General features: G+C 45.2%; 1 protein-coding gene across 5 annotated transcripts in view; it reads left to right on the top strand.

The window, feature by feature from the left end:
* The first annotated feature begins 4,127 nt into the window (after positions 1 to 4,127).
* Positions 4,128 to 17,159, top strand: part of MICAL3 (microtubule associated monooxygenase, calponin and LIM domain containing 3) — a 168,157-nt gene continuing 155,125 nt past the window's right edge. For 3 of the 5 annotated variants that reach the window (XM_032689367.1, XM_032689366.1, XM_032689365.1), the window contains exon 1: positions 4,130 to 4,422. The gene's annotated coding sequence lies outside the window, so the exon portion shown is untranslated. Of the gene's footprint in view, positions 4,423 to 17,159 lie in introns of all 5 variants that reach the window. The other 2 variants (XM_032689368.1, XM_032689369.1) reach the window with 2 other exon arrangements.

The raw sequence follows: 17,159 nt of genomic DNA, 5'->3' as shown, positions 1-17,159 counted from the left end.
AGGCGTTTGCCTTTTGTTTTCCTGTACTTTTCTCTTGGCACAATTCAGGAGTTTTCAGTGTTGTGCTTCCACAATCACATGCTAAAATATTTGCACAGCTGTCTGATGACAGAAAAGGGGAGAAATAGAAAATCCACTCTTCTGTTATTTGAAAACAAAACAAAAGAAACCTCCAAACAACTAAACATGAATTAATCATGTAAAATCTTCAGTTCCCTCTGCTCTTGTATAACAGACTCCTCGTTCACTTTGCCTGGTTCTCCCCGTGTCCTTCACCTTCTTGTACACACAAACCCACGTCTTCATGCTTCTCATAAAATGCCTGTGGGTTCAAATGCCCGTGGGACTCTGTTGCCCACCTGTGTGCACTCACTTCAGCCTGTTCCTGCTGTACAGAAATAGGACCAACTCCTACAGGCTATAATCAGGCATTCTTCAGGCAAATCTGACTGAAGTCAGTGGAAGTTTTGGCAGAAGGACCGCAAAACTAATTACATTCCTCCCCCAAGTATATATATATATTGGATGGTGATGAGAGATGAGAAAATACTGCCTAGAAAGAAAGTCCATTAATAAATGAGAAGTAGATGTGGGGAAGAACAGTTGATTGAATTATTTATAATGCAGTTATAAAATTGCTGAGTTGCTGAGCTTTCCAGAAACCCATCAATAACATGCATGACCATAGCAGCAGTTAATAGGAGTATAGACAAGTAGGAGCAAGGATCTCCATGCAAATCAGATGTGGAAATACTGTGAAAAAAGCCTAGCATATCCAAATCACTTAGCACAGAATATATTCTAGTGTGGCGACAAGATTACAATAGCCTTGAAAACTGGTTATGAGTTAATTTTACCAGCAGTGCACCAGAGAATTTCAAGCAAAAACTGATCAAATGTGGGCCCATATTTTAAAAATAGAAAGACAGCACAGACACCTCCTAACAAGCCTAACTACAGATCAGAGTGAAAAAATTTAAATGTATGTTTAAAAAAACCTGGATAGTGATACTAAGAGGAAAATGAACCTCAGTGTTTGAAAGAACCAATCATCACTTTTTTTTTTAGTCAGAATTATCTAATTAGTGATTGATGATACTAGAGCAGATATACTGCATTAGTTCCTTTGGTGCAATGAGTGGAAGATTCAAGTTTTCAAATCTTCAGTGGCTACAAGCAGGAAAAGTGAACAGGCCAACAAGCCCTTTTTCAGCTTTGACATCTATAATTCATGTGCATGGACTGCACTCCCACTACCAACAGTTTGCTCCCTTCCTACACACATAAACACACACTCCCTGTCTTTATCCTGCTCTCAGACCACACACATCTCTGTCCAGTTTTCTGCCCTTCCAATCAGCCAGCCTCTTCCCTTGGAAGCATGAACGCCTCCTCTGAACCAAGGCCTCAGTTAGAGGTGTTTTTCACCCTGGTCCACTAAGTTTGGGTTAGTTTTTGTTGGGTTTTTTTTAAGACTTTCTTGCTGGCCTCAGTCGGGAGCTCCAGACAAAGCCTTCCTTTCTGTGAGGGAAGTTCAGAACCAGGAATGTGGTCTGGACATTTATGGACAAAGGAACATTCAATGTTTCCACTCCTGTTGTCTCCTAATCATTAGGAAGAATGACTGTGCTGTGTCTTTAGCATTCCAGCTCATTTTATGAGGTCTGTGTCCTCCTGTGAACATACATTTAGGGTAGCCCTCCTTTTGTTTGTGGCTGGGACTGAAGTGTCCAGGCACAGGGATGTAGTCTCTCTGTGCTGGTCTGAATCCAGCAGACAGAATGTCATTTCCAGCCTGTTAGCCTCTGAAATGTTCTGTTTGTGAAATTAGCCTGATGAGGCGGCTGATGAGAAATTGGTGCATATTAGCTGCTGTCATTTTTATACCCTCTTCTGTAAGTAATGGCACAGCAGCCCTTGTGATCCCATTAAATAGCTCTGGCTGCCGGAAGATAAAGCTGCAAATGGAAAAGGCTTCTCAGTGCCACAGGCCAAGCCCAGCCACCTCCTCTCCCCTTCATTCCTCTGCTGTTTTCATACCCTCTGCTGCTTTCATACCCTCTGCTAGCCCAGCACTATTCCTTCTCAGGGTTGTCTTCTTCAGGGGACAGCTTCATTTTGAATGGCTTCATGCAATCACACCCAGAGGCACCAAGTCTTTTCCACTAAGCCAAGCGTAAAAATATCTGAGGGATGGGGCGAGGGAGGGAGTGTCAGCAAACCAGATATATTTAATTATATGTACCAACCAACATTTTCCCTGTGTAAGACTAAGTGTGCAGCTCAGTTTCTGATCTTACTGCATTCTCATTTAAGATTATTGAAGAAGCAGGCACAAAATGTCTGTGGTAAATGGAACTTTTATAACATGCCTTCATTTGGTTTAGTAAGCTCACATCTGTGTGGAACCGGATGCTTACAACTCTGGGTGTACTCATAACTAATTTTGAACAAGCCACTACACTAAGCCACCATGCAAGGAGGGAGGGTGTGTGTGGGTGTGTCTGTGGGTGTGTGGGTGGTGCTGTTAAATCCAGCATCTTTAATGTGAAGGCTCCAAACTTCCTGAGGCTGGGCCTAGATGGATTTTCCTACTTTGCAGAGAGATTCTGCTCTGCCAAGCCCAGTGGCATTGTCATGGTCATCATTGTATTTGGTGATGTTCTCCAAGTCCCACGTTTCAGAATCCTGTAAATGAAGGAGAAATGGAAGTTTTTTTCTAAACCAAATTAATTTCTAATCCTCGTAGTGTGTTGGAGAAAAGCTAGAAAACTCAGTCTGAAGGCAAAGACAAGTAAAAAGATTAGAATTTTATTGCTTTTAAAGCTTGAGATTCTTTTTAGCCCACTCACAGTTTTTTAAATCTAGTTCAAGTCTTTTTAACCCTTCTGGCTGATACTGCTGTTCTGCACTAGTCCCATCTCTGCTGATTCAGATTATATGGGGCAAAAAGGTACTTAACCCCTTGTCATGGTGTTTGGATTTTGTCCTTACCTAACAAGTTGGGATGAGCCACTGTCACAGAGTGCTCAAACAAACTGAGTTGAAAGTGAGGGCAGGAAATTTAGTTAAGAAAGCAGATGTGTGGGTTTTACTTGTGTGTTTGTTTTTGTCCACACCACCTACATGCACACAGAGCTGTGTTTGTTACTGGCATCCTGAGAGAGGAAATCCATTACCTTAAAAGAAGCACTTGGCTTTAAGAGAGAATAATAAGGAAAGCAACAAAGAAGCATTAGCAACATTTTCTAAAGAAGATGAGATAAATAGTCTGTCTCATAAACAAGTGGTATTATTTAACTATCCAAGGAGTTGCTTTCCAAAACAAGGCTGAATTGTTCATTGTCCAGCAAAATAACGCCTGCTTCTGCAGTCCTGATTGCTTCTCTGACTACAGCCCAGGCTCTGTAGGTCTCTGCTGCTGTGGACTGTCCTGCCTACCATTACTGATACTGTTTATGTCAATGTTATAACAAAAATAAGTAGAAAACAGCAATATTAAGGCTCAGGAAGGATAACGCCAAGACTTTTTAGTTGAGGGGACAGGAACAAAGGAATTCTGCCGACCCTGAGCTTCCCTGTAGCTGTAATAGGGCCTCACAGACACACTTGTGCTTGGTTGTGTTGGCAGAGAAACATTTGGCAGAAAAATACCCTTTTGCTGTCTCAACTGCTCATTCACCTGCTCACAGAGACAAGATTATATCGCTCTGTCCTAGCACTTCTTCAAACACTGCTGAGCGTGTGCTCGTGTTCGCATGTTTACCAGAACAAGGTCTCTTTTCTCCTCTTTTCACAAGAGACATGATATTTCCCAGAGGAAGCCAGCAGCTCTCCCGGGGCTATGCCAGCTTTCCTATACTATGCAAACAAGGTTTAAAGGTGCTGTAGAGCTCAGTGAGCGGAGTAACCAAGGCAGGGGGAGAGGGGGGCTGTGGGGTGTATGTGGGGTGTGAGGGAAATACCTTCTGTATAAAACAACCTTTTTTTTAAGAAATGTGTGGATTACCCAGGTCAGAGGAATCCTCAAAGGAGGAGGCAATACACACACTCGGTGCTCCCTTAGCGAGCCACGGGGGACCACTGCTCCGTTACTGTGGCAACAGTGACGAATTGGCAGCCAGACCCATCATCACACAGCCTCCCTGAGCCCCTGCGAGATGCTCCGGGAAAGACTTACAGAAGGCGATTTGCATCTGAGATCCCATTTCTTTTAAATTTTGGCTTTACCTGGCAAGCCTAGAGAAGGAGAAGATTGTTAGTACGAGCTCTCCGAGGAGAAACCCGTGTGGGGGCAGGGCACGAGGAGTGGTGAGGGGGCTCTAATTTAGATGGCAGCCCTTGCAGAGGCGGGAGAACTATGAGCACCTGTCGGGGAGGAGTTGACTCGTGGGAAGAAGGTCACTTACGCAGCCTCGCTCTGTGAGTACTGACCCAGCCGGCCCCTCGTACCTCCTGCTGCAAATGTTATTTATTGTTTGTTATTAACTATCAAATTCTGGGGGTTCTTGTGTCTAAGGAGAGGGATTTTCTTTTGTGCTGGCTCTAGGCTTCACGCAAAATCCATGAATGCACTGCTGGCTTTTTGTCCTGGGCGTGAATTCCTGCAGGAGCTGCAGCCTCACCCGTCAGCAGCAGGTTTCTCATAGCAAGCTCGATGAGATCTGCAGGGCAGGAACTGCAGTTTGCAGCGAGCACTGCACAATCTGTACCTTAATGCCAGGTTTTGTGCTCTAGCCAGCTAATACAGTACTAGATCAGCATTTCATTTCATTCACCATTCCAGCCTTTGTTATACAAGCTAACTTATTTGGTTTTGCTGAGATTAAGAATTTAAGCAGTGAGTAAATCAAATGCTTGAACAGGTGCAGAAAGATTGCCCTACGTAAGATAGAGTTACAAGCAATTTCATTCCAGTGAGACAAACAGATGCACCAGATAAACTGCTGATAAAAGGAATTATTATATTGGCAAATATCAACCATGCTCCACTGTACCACATGGATGTCATAGTCAAGCACACAGACAGTAGCCACGGGTGAGATCAACCTAGCATGGCTAACAATAGGCATCTATAAATGTAATCATGTTACTATGATCATCAGTTTTTAATTCTGTCCTGAAAAATGTTAATGAAACCTGGAGATCTGTGAAAAGAATATGCTGCTTTGTGAAAAAACAATGCATTACAAAAAAAAAATACTAAGGAAATATGAGGAAAGCAGAAATGAAAGGTATCTTGTACGCCATAGATCTGAAATCTTGATCAACCTACAGCCTGGTCACATGAAAGCCAAGGAGATTTTTTTTTTTCCTCCAGATGAATTTGGTGCTTGTTCTGTTCCTTGGCCAGACGGCAGCTCTGGGGCATCTCTGGCTGTAATCTCATTAAGACTATTAGGCTGCGATTGTGCTTGTGCTTTTGCTGGCATGGATTTAGGCAGACAAATGATCCTCAGAGCTCTCACAGTCGAGAGGAGACGTTCTCTCTCACGAGCTTTGAAAATCTTACAACCTCGACTTTGGAAAGGCACTGTTTGCAAACCAGCTGGGAAGGCAAATAGGGACAGGTCCACTCAGCCCAGGCACAGAAAGGCAGTTTATGAACACGGCTTCTGTTCGTGTAATGGGAGTCACGTGTGTGAGTGCCCTGCACAATAACGACCAAACACACTCCCCTCAGTGTGTAAATAGTATAAAGCTGTGCCTGTGTGAGTGTTGGCATGAGAGGCTGGGCTACTACAGAAAAAAACCCCAGAAATCAGAAATTAATTATTTGTTAATTTTTCCATCCCCAGAACCAGTCCTGTGTTCTGCTTTGTCCCGCCTGTTGTAACTAACAGGAGCATAGTAGCTTTTGTTTTGTTGCACTGTTTGACCAAACTGAAAACTATTTTGGTGATATTTCTGGATGTTTCTGGAGTCAGATACAACTTCTTTTCATTCAGTTTTAGCCCACTACTCTTCATTACAGTTCCTGGGGACACTGTAAATACCTGTTCTTCCTCTTCTGCATTCCTGCATCGTTCATATATTAGTAGATAGCTCTGTCCCTCAGCAGCAGTGGAGCTTAAATACTTCTGGATGTAGCTGGATTTCCAGCCCCCTCTGTGACCCCTGCACATGTGGATCTCCTGCACATAAACCCACACCGGTTGATGTCATTCGCGCATGAGCCTTGGGAAGCAGTCTGTGCTGAATGAGTGCCAGTGTACCACACAGTTCATAAATATGTAAAAGTAATGGGCCCTATCCCAACAAGCTTAGATTCAGAAACGTTTAGCAGATGTTCTGGCAGTGGGGGAGGAGAACAGGAGATGAATAAATACAATACTGCAATAGCAAATACTTTGTTGATGAAGCTGCACATAAATTAGAATGACAAACACACCCTTAGCAGGACTTTGACCTACCCGTAAAACAACATTGACATGTTTTATTAATAGTAGTTTCATGTTCTCAGGATCAATAAAGCGACTTCACTGATTTACTTTTCCCTTTTTATTGATACTTCTCTAAACAGTGATGAATTTGAATGGAACATAGGTAGAGTCTTTCTTGTAGCTTGTCAAAGGACAATTCCAGTAGTACTAGTAAAGCAATAAGGTTCTCAGCCAGGACAACAGAGCCTTTTGCTAAAGAGAACCTAACCATGGTTAAGAGTTTGTCCCATATCTGCTTGAGATTTGGGGCTGTCAGTTATTTCTAGACAATACCACAAGGGAGCTGCTCTATGCACTTGGTTAAAGGAGTAAAAAGCTGTTGCTTTAAAAACAAGTATAGGAAACATAGCTCAGGCTGTCCATTAATCCAAACTCCACATAGTAAACATGCCTTTTAGACCTTAATGCATGCTACATGGAGTAAACCAGTCCCAACTTTACAGGCAGTTCTTGTGTGGAATTTTATGGCCCAAATTAGATGAAGAACCAATAAAGTGTCTCAATGATGACCTTGCAGGACTTTTCCTTACATTTCACCATGGCATGTTTAAATCCATTCAGTTTGGCGAGTACAAGGAAATGCTGTACTTCTGATTTTTTGGTTAATGTATTAATTGCATAGTATGGCAACAGTCTAGTAGTACTTCGTCTGGGTATTGTCTTCTTGAATATCTATGTTTTCTTCATTGGCAAACACTTGTTTTACTGCTTTGACTGATCTTGCAGCTCTTCACACACTTGAGCCGTACTTCCTAAAGGAAGAGTGAAGTGAAACTCAGCTGGGCTACTCTTCCCAGCCCTTAGCATAATGTACCGTTTTGGGAGGGAGTTTTCTGCCCTTGTGTAGCCTTTGTTCTGGGTTACTTCTACTTAAAACTTTACAGTATAGTGCAGTGAAAGTTGTGTGTTTCTCACCAGCTTCTCATATGCCCACAGTCTTGAGTCATAGCAGCAAACTCAGCTGCTATTTTGGATTTTACTGCTTGGAAAAATCTGAGAACAGTGAAATTGTCTACGGTATCTATGCACAGACCCAGAGCCTAGAATTTAGTTTTCAAGTACTAAAGTCTATACAGAACACTCAGCAGATTTGCATGTACAAACTTTCCATATTGGTTCCTATTTGAAAGCTTATTTTCTCAGTGTGGAGGGTTAGAAACTTTTTTCTACGTGATCAAAATTTACTGTCTCTAATGGGCCATCTTTTTATTTCCCTGCTTAACTGCAGAAGTTTTTATCTAGAGAAGTTTCTACTTTTTCTTAGTGAGCCAATTGGTAGGGTTTTTTTCAAGTGAATTAGACTTGTATTTGTTTTCTTGTAACAAAACATCAGCAGCAATTTATTTGGAACTCAGTTCCCACCCCAGCACACAACATTAGTCTGGATTAGGGTGTGCATGTGTGTTCAGGGTGGTGGAAGGGGGTTGGATAGCATCATTTCATAAATATTACAGCTATTCAAATGCCTATGCAGTGAATAATCACTTGCAACAGGAGAATTCTGGGTGGTTGATGACTTCTGCCTTGCATTTCAAACACAGGTAGAATACCTGTGTTATTTCTTAGGAAGTCAGTGCTGTGTTTCCTCCAGAACTGGGCAATTCTTCCTGCTAACAGTTGCAGAAGACAGCGGATTTTAAGACCTCTCTAGACTAGACTAGTCCTTCAGTTTCTTCTGGAAACAGTTCATCTTTTGGAAGTGCTCAGCTGCTGATTTGTATAGAGATTACTTCTGCATTAAAAAAAAATGGCTCTAGCTGTCCAAGTAAATGTAAGCATGAGAAAACAAGACTATAACTCATCAAGGAGATCCCCGATTAAACTGCTTCCAGCAGGTGGTAGTTTAAATACAGTGACTTTTAACAGAAAGGTTTGCATACAGGAGATGAGAGCTCCTGTCAATGGAGGTGCTTCAGTGGTGCTTTGGTTTCATGTTGTGGCCTTGACTTTTACAAATACTGATGTAGAAAGTAAAAAAAAAAAAAAAAAAAAAATCCTCTGGCACTGTAAATGTGTAAGACATATAAACAGGAGGGATGTTTGCAGAACACACCAAGTGCTCCTTCCATTCTGCATCATGCTGGTAAGGTCTCAACTGGGAACATGCTGCATGCTGTTCCTGCACAGAGAAATTCAGGAAAGACATGGACTACAGTGAGAGCCACCAAAGGGGAACACCAGGAATCAACAGTCTCACAATCTAAACCAGGAGGACAGGCAAGAAGAAATGGAGTTTTAGGTCTGGGGAATGTAGTATGGAGTGACGGGAGAAATCTTCATACATCTAAAAGGCTGTTGCAGGAGTAAGAGGAACAAACATTTTGTTTCTGTTGGGTAGGATGAGAAGTAGATGTAAATTATGGTAGAAAAGATCCACGTTAATCATTAGGGAAAACTTTTTGTAAAGGCAAAAAGAGTGAATTGTGAGAAAAGACCATCTTGCCTGGATGGACTGTGGTGTCTGCAGCACTGGGGAGGTCTTTAAGGGGTAAAACAGATGGGGCAGAGATGCTTTCACAGGGATGGAGTTAGATGACCTCTCAGTATCCCTTCCAGTGCTGTAGTTTGGTGATCATCTTCTTGTTGGAAAATCCAGTTGCTGTGTTTTATCTTGCTAATTCCAGATGTGGGGACTCTGCTCTGGGACAGTATGCTTCCAGTGGAATTTGCTGTTCTTGGTTTTTAAAGAGATTACAAATTCCCACAGGAGCAGTCTATGCACCTGGCAAGTCCTGAGCCTTGGAAGGTTGTCAGAATAGAATTTAAGATTCCCTGGCTATTTTTACTGTGAAAATAGCTTTGATATCGTAGAGATACCAAAAAATTTCTTAAATTTTCTTCTGTAACTTCCCTCCCTTGCTATATATACTCCTGGGAGCAACACCTAGCTCTTATGATCTTTCAGTAATTTCTCCTAGAAACAGAATACATAAAAAAAAGCAAGCCTTATTTTGCTATATAGACTTTTCAAGAGGGGACACTATTATAATCTGACTTTATTTTGAGCAATAGCAGCTCACCTCCTTTAAAGACCTCAATCTTGAACCACAATATTTTCCCTGGGCTGGTTTGGGACTGCTTCCTCAACAGCTGCTGTGCTTACTAGCGGTCACTTCTGGAGTGCCAACACCCAGTTTTACTGAGCTTGCAGGCACGAATTCACAGGGAGTCAATCACTACTTGGCTGGGGCGAGGTGACTTACCCAGCCCAGTGCAAACCAGTAGTTCTGCAAAGCCCTCAGGCAAAACACAGTGGTGGACTTCCCTTGCACATCACCAGTCTGGAACATTAAACTTCTACCAGGCTGTGATGCAGGATTTCAGCTGCCTTAATTTGCTTTTATTCTGCAAAATAGCCCGTTTTGTACCGATGCTGCAGTTTTTGTGAGTGTGCTTTATGAGCCTAAAGTTCTGCACAGTACTGCCTGCCACCCTCCTCCCACTCTGAGCACCACGTGCATGCAGTGAAAAGGGACATGCAGAGGCAGTATAGTGCTTTGTTTTTCCTTCAGTTCTACTTGTTTAAACCCTTCCTCTTACAGTGCATTGTGAAAACTTCTCTGGGAATCCAACAGCATAATGATGCAAATAACCCTGTCATATGATTAAGCCTCTCTGCTGCTGGATTCCAAAATATCGAGCCAAGACGTACAAGTCTTGCCGTGGATGCCATAGGCAGCCTCCTGCTAGAGTGCAGATGACTCTCCAGTTCCCTAATGGGAATTGTTTGGGTCCTTATTAGCACTTTACAAAGATTACTGTTAAACTGCCAGCCCTCCTCCTGACTGCTCTGAGCGCTCAGCCAGTAATCACTACACACACTGTGAGAGCATTTTAAAACGTCTCCCAAATCACTTTGTGTAAACCTACTCCTCTGTCCGCTTTCATTTTTCAGTAATCTAACACAGCCCCAACCTGCATCTTTGCAGAGAAGGACACCTTGATATATTGGTTATGAGCAGGTAGTAGAAGCTGCTGCCTCACCTTGCAAAGAGCTGCTCTGTCAGTGACCTTCAGTGACTTCCAAGGGGGAATATCCCCTGGAATCCCCTGACTCTTGCTACCCTTTGGTACTTGTATGGGCATGACTTTGTGCATCTGCTCAGGTAAGGAAGGGTGTCCTTGCCAGATTTTCCAGCACGTAAGCTGAATCAGCAGGCTGAGGCTCTCCAGTGATTGCAACCAGTAGCTCTAATTTCTATGCTCATGGAAACACCATCAGTAAACAGGGTGGGTTGAGCCAAGTTTAGATCAGCTAAAGGCTTTCCTCCATCTGTTCTCAGACATGGATATAGACAGTGAATTGGGAATTGTGCACTTCTGGCTGATATTTGTTGCTCCACACTGTAGTAAGAATTTGCTCAGCCATATCATGAGCTCATTTTATGCATCGCTTATGAATGATGTCTGTTTGGTGTATCTGTTTGGTGTTTTATCGTGTGTTATTGCAGTACCTGACTGCTTTTCACACCAAAATTTCTAATAGACTATGGAGATCAAAACTTCTCCTTGGGCAGGGTTGTGAGACTGTGGCTTTGGTATCGGCGACATTGGGACCGTGTGGTTCTGGATGGGAGAGGTGTTCGAATTATCTCTGCTGAAGAAGCCTATTTGAAGGAAAACTGGTGTACTTATTACTGTTGCTATTTTCCTGGGTCTGTGCTGGACTCCTAATCCCTGAATCATGGACGGTGCTGTGTTGGTTTGCGTTCCTGCTCCATTCCGGTGCTCACTGACTGGCTCCCTCGCCTGAAGGGCTCAAGGGCACTGTCAGCTGAGTGTGGCCAGGGCAGCACAAAACGTGTGCACTGCTTGTACACGCTGAAGTGCACAGCTAGGAAGGACACGTTTATATACGAACAGTATACAAACGTATGTGTATATCTTCGGGCAGCCGTGACTGTGCTCCTCCTGCCTGCTGGATCAGTCGGGAACCAGGGGCTTCTGAGAGCAAATGAAAAGGGAGATGTGCGTGCTCATACCTGTGATCCCACATGCACACACTAAACGTTTCTGTGCTCCTCTCAGCGCTCTCTTGGAGACCAGGGCTCTGTCGTTTCCCTGTGCAGCCCGTGCCAGCACTGTCACCTCAGTGTCACCCGTGGGATTAGGCAATATTTGGGTCTCCCGAGCTGACTCGATTAGCAGGAGACAAGGATAATGGGAGCACAGCAGCATTCACCTGCTGTAACACTGCTCCTCTCGCCGAGCGCGGGGGCAAAGAGCCTTTTCCCGAGCGCATCAGGATCCCGACAGGACGGGTTGCTACGAACACCGCTGCGAGCTTCTCCCCAGCCAGCCCCGATCCCAAAAATGTATTTCGCCCTTCCTCGTGACGATTTTACGGGCGCCTCCCCGGCCGTTTTTTAGGTCTGATTCGCCGCCTTTCCCCCGCCGGTTCCTCGGGTGCCGTCGCCCGGCTCCTTCGGCGCCTCCCTCACGCGTCCCGACGGCCCGGCGCGCTCCCGGAGCACAGGGCGCGCCCCCGAGCCCCGGGGCGTGTGTGTGTTAAACGGTCGGCGTCTCACCCCGCCCCCTTTTTTCGTCTCCGCCAATCCCCGCCCGGTCTGTTGCGATTCGAGCGCTGGGAGCGAACCACTGCCGCGGGGGGCGGGGGGGGACCAGCGGGACCGCGGAGGGGCTGTGGGAGGGGAACAGCGTGTGGGCGGGGAACAACCCGCGTTGGCCGGCGCCACTTGTTGCCTTCCTGTTGCCGTCGCTCTCCTCCGCTCCTCTTCGCCGCGTGCCCAGCGCTTGGAGCCGCCGCTTCCCGCCGCCCGCCCCCTTTTTTTCCCCGTACGCCGCTCCGAGGGACGGGCGGGGAGGGGAGGGGTGGGGGCTTTGCCCGCGCGCGCCGGGGTGGGCGGGGTCGCGGCCGCGCGAGCTGCCAAGGTGCGCGCGCGCCGCCGCAGCCGCCCCTCCCGCGGCGGGCAGGGACGGGCCGGTCCCGCCGCGCTCCAGCCCCGGGCGGCGGCAGCAGCAGCGGCAGCGGCAGCAGCAGCGGCAGCATGAGGCCAAGGTAAGTGACCCCTGCGGGGCTGCGGGGAGGCAGAGCGGGGAGGGGGGATCCGCTTCGCACCTCGGCACCGCCCGGGGGAGCGGCCCCGGCGCAGCGCGGTGTGTGCGCGGCGCGGGGAGCGGCGGCAGCGGCCGCGGCGGGCACGGGGCACAGGGCACGGGGGACAGGGACGCGACCCCCGCGGGCCGTCCGGGCCGGCGCCGTGACCCGGTTACACGGCTTGGACAGAGACACCGCGCGGCTCGTCCCTGAGCCCCGCGGGAGGAGGAGCGGGAGCGGCGCCGCGGGGGCTGCCCCTGCTCCCCGAGGGCCGTCGGTGCCGCTCGGCCTCGTCGCCCGGAGCGCCGGTGACCCGCGGCACGGCAGCCGCGGGGTCATAAAGTGCCGCTGGTGCTTCCGTCGTCAGAGGGCTTATGGCACCCCTACGTGAGGCACCGCATACACCGCCCGCGGCTCACACAGGCTGCTGCTTGTCTCGCCTTTAGCCTTTTTATTGTTATCTCAGATAAGTGCAGTGCAAGGGATTGTAATGCCTGCGTGTCTGTTCCTTCAGTTTAGTTACTGTGTTATGGTAAAGGCTTAATCTCTGCAGGATGTTGTCCTAAGACGTGTTTAAGAGTGTTTAATACTTAGCCGCTTCTAAACGTAGGTTTCCTTCTCGTGTAATAATAAAAACCTGCTTACCCATTCACTGCAATGACTTAATTCTATATTCTGAAGAAGTCCTGTCTTACCTCATGCAGTCATCCATTTGAGGTTAGTGCTCGGGAGCAGCTGGAAAGGATTCCTCCATCTCGACAAAAGTTACTGTCAAGTCTGACGTGACAAAAATTGCTGCTTTCTTCGTTCATCCTATTGTACTGCTTTGAAAGTTTAACAAAAGGAAAAAAAAATCTGTGGAAAACCTCTTTGAGGGTTAGACTTAAAATTGGTGCTCTTGGTTATTCTGCACTTCAAATGCACTTTGTCTGTTCTAGTGTAGGGGGATTAGGGAAGCTGGGCAAATAAATGGCCCCTCACTGGACAAGCTGGATATACAGAAACTGTATCCATTAAGGCATATTTTAGTTACGAACTTTGAAAGGAAAGCTACAAGTTAACCGAGTTTGAAAGAACCCAATAAACAGGATTTTCTGTGTATAGCTAAAAGCTTGCTTGAAATAGACTGCTTATACATCCTTGTATTTCTCTTAGAGAATGTGCTTATTCTACTTATTTCTCACTGTCACATTTTCAGCACTTGTGTTTGGGTTCGTTGTACTGCAGGGATGTGTTTGGTAAAAATAACTCGCTGCATGGGAATTTACTTCTTCAATCATGGGAATATTTCTCCTGGTCTGAGAGTCTGTGAAAGCTTACTTGCACAAAACTAAAGTTAGATTGAAGTTGCTGGTGTCCCTTTAAACCACTAAAACGTTCATCTGCAGCTGCAAAAGTCACACTGCAGTTAAGGAAAGAGGTATGTTTGTATTTAGCTTGCTAAAGTAGTTGTATGCAAGTACATGGATTAACTAGATATGCTAGAGTTGTATTTATTCATATCCTAAATTACAGCTGTATGGCACACCTTATAGCTAATTGGTGACACTGGAAATCCTGTAGTTATTAAATTAATGGACAGGGGAACTCCTCTCTAATGTTATAAGACAGTCATAAATAGTTCTCTTTTGCCAGTTATTTTTAAATATTTGTGCAGAAGAAATAACCATTATGCTGATTATGAATGACAAGTATCTTAATTTAAATATTCAGTAAATGTGAATACAAATCCTGTTCCAGACTATCCTGTGTGTTAAGAAAGGGTCTTTAAATAGTGTGTGATTGTATATTTGTGGACTAAGCCTAAACACAGCTGGTTGAGGTCAGGATGACATTTTATTCTAAGCTTTCTTGCCTCTCTGGGTTTCAAATATCCTGCAAACATGCCTCACATGAGAAATCTCAGTTATTTTGCAGGTGCAGGTCTCTTGATAAAGGCTACAGCACTGTTACTTTTCCATGAGAGAACTTGAATTCCTGTTGTACACATGGTAATGGAGAGCTGGTGACACATTGCTTTTGGATAAAACTGAGGTGGAATTGGTCTGTAGTTGGATGTGTTCCTCTCTTCCTGCAGGATTTAAAAATGACTTCTCAGTCGCTTAAGTAATCCATGAATGGATTAGTTTTTTTTTCTCCTTTGCAAACACAAGGGCTGTCTTGCCAGTGTCATCTCACAGTAGTATTCAGGGTATTCCAGGTAAAGGGAGGACTGTCTGTGCTGCTGCTCTCTGTCCTTGGCAGAGTCAGAAAACATCCACTGTGTCACAGGAGATTGCCCGTGAGAGCAACAGCAGAGCTTGTACATGGACTTTCTTTGGTGTTGCAGCCTGGTGTTTTAGGAGTCTTTTCTCTGCCAGTTGATCTCCATCTTAACAACCTGGAGTGGAAAAATCCTTTCACTTATGGCTCAAGCTGGAGCTACACTAAAATCTTTCATCAGTGTAGCTGATGGTCAGGGGCGTCACCTGTTGTGTGCGGGGTCCTGGCACATGAGCAGAGCAAACACCTGCCATTGGGGCTGCTCTTACACTGTGTCTGTTGGTGACATATGGATATGAACTGCAGCTTTTCCCATGTACTGTGGGCTGTTCTAGTACTGCTGAGCGATTCCCAGCATAAATGTGATCCCGAGGAGGTTTCCTGGGCGAGTGCTTTCACTGTAGTGGATCCTAATGATAATCTCACCTTTCCTCTAAAAAGGGGAGGAGAAAGAAGTTCCCGCTGGTCAATCCAGGAAGGGGGATTTTACATGAGCTCCACTGGGGAGCTGAGCTTACTCTTAGGGCTTTCCTTGGGTCTCCCAGCAGCACCTGAGTCTAGAACTGACCTGACCCCTGCAAACTGTCAGGATGTGACAGATGTCAGCTACAGAGATGCTGTTCCTAATTTGATGGTGGAAATAAAGTAGCAATTATATAGAGCTGGTGCTCATGCTGCTCTTTGGAAGTGATGTGATAAGATAGAAGAGGCAGGCACTGTTTATTTACTGGGAGGGGAGCCCAAAACCGTGGAGACAGAGCAAGAGGTAAGCTAGCATAGGAACATCAAATCACCACCCTTTCCTTCCTTTTTCTCCTCCTCCCTCTCCCAGATGAATGACATCTCATGTTGTAATTGCACAAGGGAGAGGGAGAAAGGGAAAAGTGCATCTAGGAGAACCCCAGGAACACTCCAAGGAATGAGATCTGCACATAGATGGTTTTTGTGAATGGTATGAAAACATTTGGATTTCAGCTGAGTGTTTGAGACACGCAATGAATTCAGTTTCAATGAATTATTTGTTGTCTGTGCCTTTAGATTCCTCCTAAAGTTGGGGTAGTTGGAATACATAGTTGATAACCTGATAGGGCTCTTAACAGCATTTGATTTTGTGTAAACAATAAATTGACATGGTTCTTCTCATTCTGCCTGTGTTGTATCTTGGTTTGAAGAGGCACTGTGATATTCTTATGTATGGAGTGGTTTGTGATAGAAATGGAGTGCCCAGATACGGGAAACAATTTAAGGAAGGGAAGGTTGTTCACCTGTGTGGGCAGCCTCTCTTCTGATATCCTCCCCTCCCCTTTTTTTTCCCCCCTTTGAAAGTTTAATCAAGCAGCAATTATTTGGCTTGGTAGCAAGAGAAAACTGAAGGATGTTTTTCTTTCTTTTTTCTTTTTTTTTTTTTCTTGGAGGTACCGAAATTTACTCCATTCAAAAGTATTCAGTAAGACTAGGAAAGGAAATGCAAGTTCTTGTTCTTTCTAGACAGAAGTAAATTAACAATGGAACTATTTCAGTTTTAGGAAAGAGGAATGTATTTCATCCCACACTTCCTAAGGTGAGTTCATAACTATTCTGCTAAAGTGGGCAGTAGCATCATAGCTCCTTGCTGAGGACAGAAACTTGGTTGCTCCAATAGAGATGAACTGTTCTGAACCTGTTGGTTTTGCAATAGACAAAGTGAGACACTGCATTTCATTTTTTGAGCAGGGGCACTGAAGAAAGCTATGGAAACTGTGGGGAAAACTTTTATACTACATTCCTGTCTCTCTCAGCCTGTCATCTCTGCCTTCTTCCCAGATCTTTATCCTTGTTATATGTTAACCTTTTTTCATTCTTTCTCCACAGTGTCTTTGAGATATGATCTCATGTGTCTAGCCACATGGTTAAAACAAGTCTAGGCTGTCCTTGCTTTGTCTGGATTTCTTCTTGACACTCAACTGTTCAAAACAATGACAACTTTTACTGAAAATCTCTCCTATGCGAGGTCCTACAAGTACAGACATAAGCTGATTTTCCTGGCCCTTTCTGACTGTCTAGAGTAGCATGCTGTGGAGAATTGGACACATAGTCCTGCCTGTTAATGCTGCTGACTTTTAGGCATTACTAAAGCCTTGTTCATCCTGAGATGAGCAAGATGGATGGATGCTTTTCAGCCATCATGAAGAAGAGTCCCATAAACATCTTTTAAGCTGCCTCGTCTTCTGCCTTCGGAGAAGTTGTTAACACTCTCCGCTGCCATGAGCTGACTGAACCAGAACCATGTGGCAGTGGAGTGAATAGGCCTCTGCTTGCCTATCTTGAGTGTTTTTGCCTTTTTGCTGTGTTCCCTTCTTTCTTTCAATCCGCTTGTCCAGCAATCATCCCTTGAGCTGGAGCCTCTCTGCGCAAGA

This window comes from Chiroxiphia lanceolata, chromosome 5 (genome assembly GCF_009829145.1).
Source record: "Chiroxiphia lanceolata isolate bChiLan1 chromosome 5, bChiLan1.pri, whole genome shotgun sequence".
Classification (NCBI taxonomy): domain Eukaryota; kingdom Metazoa; phylum Chordata; class Aves; order Passeriformes; family Pipridae; genus Chiroxiphia; species Chiroxiphia lanceolata.
Note: the sequence above shows the minus strand (reverse complement) of the source record. Positions and strands in the feature narration are given on the sequence as shown.